Source organism: Giraffa tippelskirchi, chromosome 4, assembly GCF_054371585.1.
Source record: "Giraffa tippelskirchi isolate mGirTip1 chromosome 4, T2T-mGirTip1v1.2.pri, whole genome shotgun sequence".
Taxonomy (NCBI): domain Eukaryota; kingdom Metazoa; phylum Chordata; class Mammalia; order Artiodactyla; family Giraffidae; genus Giraffa; species Giraffa tippelskirchi.
In genome coordinates, this window is record NC_137278.1 from 152,551,877 (window position 1) to 152,558,209 (window position 6,333).

The window sequence follows — 6,333 nt, forward strand, 5'->3', positions numbered from 1 at the left end:
CCTCCTCTGTCTATGGGGATTTTCCAGGCAAGAACACTTTAGTGGGTTGCCATGCCCTCTTCCAGGGGATCTTCCCAACCCAAGGATTGAACATAGGTCTCCTACATGGTAGGAGGATTCTTTACTGTTTGAGCCATGTGGGAAGCCCAAGAATACTAGAGTGGGTAGCCTACCCCTCCTCCAGGGGATCTTCCTGCCCCAGGATCAAATCAGGGTCTCCTGCATTGCAGGTGGATTCTTTACCAGCTGAGCTATCAGTCAGTTAAGTTCAGTTCAGTCGCTCAGTCATGTCTGACTCTCTGCGACCCGATGGGCTGCAGCAGGCCAGGCCTCCCTGTCCATCACCAACTCTGGAGCCTACCCAAACTCATGTCTTTTGAGTTGGTGATGCCATCCAACCATCTCATCCTCTGTTGTCCCCTTCTCCTCCTGACTTCAATCTTTCCCAGCATCAGGGTCTTTTCAAATGAGTCAGATCTTTGTATCAGGTGGCCAAAGTATTGGAGTTTCAGCTTCAACATCAGTCTTTCCAATGAACACCCAGGACTCATCTCCTTTAGGATGGACTGGTTGGATCTCCTTGCAGTCCAAGGGACTCTCAAGAGTCTTCTCCAACACCACAGTTCAAAAGCATCAATTCTTCGGCGCTCAGCTTTCTTCCCTGTCCAACTCTCACATCCATACATGACCACTGGAAAAACCATAGCCTTGACTAGACGAACCTTTGTTGGCAAAGTAATGTCTCTGCTTTTAAATATGCTATCAAGGTTGGCCATAACCTTCCTTCCAAGGAGTAAGTGTCTTTTAATTTCATGGCTGCAATCACCATCAGCAGTGATTTTGGAGCCCAAAAAAATAAAGTATGACACTGTTTCCACTGTTTCCCCATCTATTTGCCATGAAATGATGGGACCAGATGCCATGATCTTAGTTTTCTGAATGTTGAGCTTTAAGCTAACGTTTTCACTCTCCTCTTTCACTTTCATCAAGAGGCTCTTTAGTTCTTCACTTTCTGCCATAAGGGTGGTGTCATCTGCATATCTGAGGTTATTGATATTTCTCCCAGCAATCTTGATTCCAGCTTGTGTTTCTTCCAGCCCAGCGTTTCTCATGATGTACTCTGCATACAAGTTAAATAAGCAGGGTGACAATATATAGCCTTGATGTACTCCTTTTCCTATTGGAACCAGTCTGTTGTTCCATGTTCAGTTCTAACTGTTGCTTCCGGACCTGCATACGGGTTTCTCAAGAGGCAGGTCAGGTAGTCTGGTATTCCCATCTCCTTCAAAATTTTCCACAGTTTTATTGTGATCCACACCGTCAAAGACTTTGGCACAGTCAATAAAGCTACTAGGGAAGCCCAAAAAACTGCGGGACCTTAGGCAAATCACTCAATCTCTCTGAATCTCAGTTTCTACAGTTTTAAAAGGGACAATAGTAGCAACTACCTCATAATGTGGTAATAAAGAATAACTGAATTAATATATACAAATATATAATAGTGCCTGGTATGTAGAGTTATCGGGGTTTTAATTATTGACATTATTATTACACATTATTGCTCAGCAGATATTACTCAATGTACAAAGATTCCCTTGTAAAATGAATATATATATATAATTCTTATGTAATGTACTTTAAAAATCTGTCATTTTATTTGTTATAAATGACTACTCAGGTTGGTCACTAAGTTGTACTATGTCCTTAATAAGAGAGCCAGAAATATTCTATTTGGTCACAGTACCAAAAGCAATTGTGCATCTCATTAACATCTTAATCTGTTTTAAAAAATATTTTAACATGGTACAGATATTGATGAATGTGTGATAACAACAGGTACTAATTTGTTAGTATCCATTGATTGCATGTTCAGAGCCAGTTTTTACCTATCACTCAGATTTTTAACCTGTCACAATATGATACTTATCATTTATTTTTCTGCTCATTAGATCTATTTCTTTTTCAATTGCATTGAATTGTGGTCTCCAAAGTTTGCTGATAATATGCATGACAAAATGCATTAGCTAACACTTGCAGACTACTTCCCCTGGAACAGAAACTATGATAAATGCTGTGTGTATATTAATGTATTCAAACATGTCAATCATTAGAAATTTTGAAGAAGATTCAATTATTATTAGAATAATACAAGAGAATTGCTCTTTGGGGAGTCTAAGCATATCAAACAGTAACTTTTCTGTAGATTCTTTAATATTTAGAAAACCAGACTGCCCGCAAATAATTTTTTTAAATTCTTCCTTTCCAATTTTTATTTATTTTATTTCATTTTTTTAACATATCGCATTGTCCAAGATTTTCAGTGCAATGTTAAGTAGAAGTCGTTAGAGTAGACATAGTTGTCTATGCCTCACTCTCCATGTCAGAGAGAAGATATTTAGTCTTGCACTATCAATTATGCTGTTAGCTGTGGGTATCACATGAAAGAAGATTGAAGTTTGCCAAATTTTTTTATGTTCCTACCAAGGCAATTATATAGCTTTTCTTCTTTAGTCTGTGAGCATAGTGAATTAATTGATTTTTGTGTTACCAGAAAAATCCCTACTTGGTCATGATGTATTAATCTTTAAATAAATACTGGATTTGATGTGCTAATTTTGTATTAAGGACTTTTGTGTTTAAGTTCACAGATTTTGTTCTTTCATAGCTTTTTTTTTTTTTCCTTTGGTGGGGGTTTGTTTGTTAACGGCTTCATTTGAATCAGAATAACAACACCAGTCTTAAAAAATACAATTTGCAGCAGTTTTTTCAAATTTCTAGAAATATCTATGTGGAATTAGTATTAATTATTTCTTAAATATTTTGTCTAATCATCCATGAAGTAATCTCAGGGTAAAGCTATTTTTATGGAAATTTTTTGACAAGACACCAATTTCTTAATAGATATAGGACTACTCAGTATATTTAATTCTTCTTGAGTGAGCTTTGGTAATTTTTGTCTTTCAAAGAATTTTTCCATTTTATTTATCTAACCAGACTTCTTGATGGCTGTTAATAACATTCTCTTATTGTTCTCATTGTGTAGGTAAGAGCTGTATTAATGTCACCTCTATCATTCCTGATACTGAAGATTTGTATCTTCTCACATTTCTAAGTTTATTGGTCATTTCAAAGAAATTATTTGTTTCATTGTTTGTATCTATTGTATGCAAATGTTTACAGCAAATATAAAAATCACCTAAAACACCTAAATATATTCCATCATTTAAAACAGAAAACAACCGAAACATCTACCAAGAGTTGAGTGAATCAACAAACTGTGGAATATCCATATAAGGAAATACTAGTCAGCAATACTATGATACATGCAAAACCATGAATGAATCTCAAAATAATTATGCTGAAAGAAAGTCAGACCAAAAAGGTATCTATTGTAACGATTCCATTTGTTAAATTCTAAAAAAGATAAATTATCCAGAGAGACAGAGGGTAACTCAGTGATTTCCTGGAGAGAAAGGTAGGGAAATAAAGACTTAAAAGGGGTACAAGAAAAATTTCTGGAGTGACTACTATGTTTAAATCTGTTTATGGCAATGGTGTCTTAGCTATTTATGTATTTATGAAAACTTACCAAATTTCACAATTTAAATGCATGTGTGTGTGCGTGCATGCGTGCACACTCAGCAGTTCAGACTCTTTGTGACCCCATGGACTGTAGCCTGCCAAGCTTCCCTGTTCATGGAATTTTCCAGGCAACAATACTAGAATGGGTTGCCATTTCTTTCTCCAGGGGAATCTTCCCAACCCAGGGATTGGACTCACATCTCCCATACTGCAGACAGATTCTTTACCATGTGAGTTTGTTTAAATTAATTACACAGAAATAAAGCTATAAAATAGGATAGCCAAATATAACAGTCTCTATGGTTTTGCCTAATATCTTCTCCATTTCACAGAAAAATATCCAGAGACAGAAATAGAATTGCCTAAAGTCACAAAGCTAAAAAGTTACAGAGACAGGATTCAAAGCCATAGATTATGTCTTCAGAGCCTGAAAAACATACAGTCTCTCTTTAAGTGTGTGTTTTTTAAATTACATTCACTTTACCATCCTTCTTTCCCTTACCTTTTTGTGTATGACTTGCTAACATTCAAGACAAGCATATTTACATTTATTTAAAAAATTCAATTTTACTTTCTGTTATTAGCAGTACTGTTGAAACTATATCACACTATTTTTGTTTTCCTGAAGATACAGGATGGATCAAATGGGCTTTTTTTTAATTAGTTTACTTAAGGATATTAATCTTTAAGTAAGCTCACAAATCAACATATGTTATCTATAGGACAATATTGAATTGCTATTTTACAGGTAATGTATCTGAGGGGAAATTGTCATCAGATTGGTAAACACCTATCATCATGTACTCTTTCTCATATATGTTGTTCGTATTTAACAACAATGGAGACTCCTCATTCCTCTTAAATGCTTTGACAACAGTTGGGGTCTATCCTTATTATAATATTTATCCTACTTTACTATAATTAGTGATATAGTAGACAATTTATTTTATTCATTCAACAAAAGTCTTTAAGACAAAAGCTGTTACATTGACACTTGCTTACCCAGGGCAAGGACACCAATATTCAGAAAGAATCAGTACAATTAATATGAAAGATGAATATTTTAAATGGAAATCTTGAAGACTCTAAGTAGACAATCTGCTAGAGCTGAAATATGAGAACTGTCAAAACTGAGTTTAATTTCAGTAGATAAAAAGATCAGATTAAGCAGCATGATGGATTTGCATACTGGAGAGGTATCTGTCTAGTCTTTCATGTGCAATTACAAAAAATTGAAATATTTTCAAAGAATAATCTTGTGTTGAGTTCACTATGCCACACATATATGACTCTACATACAGTGGTTCTAGAAAATGTACCTTTAAAATTACACAGAATTTTCAAGCAATAATTTGAGGGTACACAGACATGTTCATAGCACAACTTTTACATACATATGAAACTTGGGAAATATTGCATTACACAAAATTACATTACAATTTTTCTCTAATAGAAAACAATTAATCACTGAAATAATGAAGGTTTTGCATTTCGGAATTCCTCAGGCTAATATATAATTATATAGCATAAGATTAATAAATATTAAATGATAGCATTATATGGAATGAGAAAAATCTTGAAAATTATTATTTTTTTAAAGTATTATTCCCTGAGATATAGGAAATTCATGTTGTTACAATTAACAATCTGCAGTCATTCTCAGTATCTTAACTATCTCTTCCTTTAAATCAACTTAATCTCATTTTCTCCTAATTCTGTGTTTTTTCTTAATAGCCAATACCTACTCAAGAGACACAGGTTAGATCCCTAGGTTGGGAAGGTCCTCTAGAGTAGGAAATGGCAACCAACTCCAGTATTCTATCCTGGGAAATCCCGTGGACAGAGGAGTCTGGCAGGCTACAATTCATGGAGTCAAAAAGAGTCAGATGTGACTTAGTGACTAAAACATTAACAACGACAAAAATTGGGACATGACTCCCAAATATTCTGCTTATATACTGGCACCCCAACCTCTCTTCCCAGAAGAAGTTCACAGGATATCTGGAGGGACGTCTTGGGATGAGAAAACACCTTGGTGTCCTTGGTACCATAATACCCTCCTTTCTTGGTAAATACTAATCCTCTAGAGACTAGGAGAAGACAATGGCAACCCACTCCAGTACTCTTGCCTGGAAAATCCCATGGACGGAGGAGCCTGGTAGGCTGCAGTCCATGGGGTCGCGAAGAGTCGGAGACGACCGAGCGACTTCACTTTCACTTTTCACTTTCATGCATTGGAGAAGGAAATGGCAACCCACTCCAGTGTTCTTGCCTGGAGAGTCCCAGGGACGGCGGAGCCTGGTGGGCTGCCGTCTATGGGGTCGCACGGAGTCGGACAAGACTGAAGCGACTAAGCAGCAGCAGCAGCAGAGAGAGACTGCTTCCTCTTTTCCCCACCGCCCCCTCAATCTCATATTTCGACTCACAGGGCAGCAGCTCCTCGCCCCAAGAGGCCACTTTAGGAGGGTGTAAAGTTTGGGTGTTACGTTTAAGATTTTTGATTTTTTCTAATTTCTAAGTAAATGAAACAGAGATATTTTTGTGGAGTGGGTGTAGGGTGGGGGCCGTAGCTGACCTGCCCTCCCAGTATCGTTCGTCATCACAGTTCTGGTTGAGGAGGAAAATCGCAGACACTGTCGACTGCGAGGGAAGGGCCACGGCCGTAGCTCCTACTTCAGGCTAGCGCAGAGAGGCAGAGCAGAGCGGGAGGGGGGATCAAGACGCTGGCGGAGGACCAAACTGCGCATGCGC

At 37.2% G+C, this 6,333-nt stretch overlaps 1 long non-coding RNA gene across 1 annotated transcript in view; it reads right to left on the reverse strand.

The window, feature by feature from the left end:
• LOC145545157 (uncharacterized) overlaps positions 1 to 6,296 on the reverse strand; it is an 81,941-nt gene extending 75,645 nt beyond the window's left edge. The window contains exon 1 of the long non-coding RNA XR_014081923.1: positions 6,158 to 6,296. This is a non-coding gene — a long non-coding RNA (uncharacterized LOC145545157). The remainder of the gene's footprint in view (positions 1 to 6,157) is intronic.
• Positions 6,297 to 6,333: the final 37 nt, after the last annotated feature.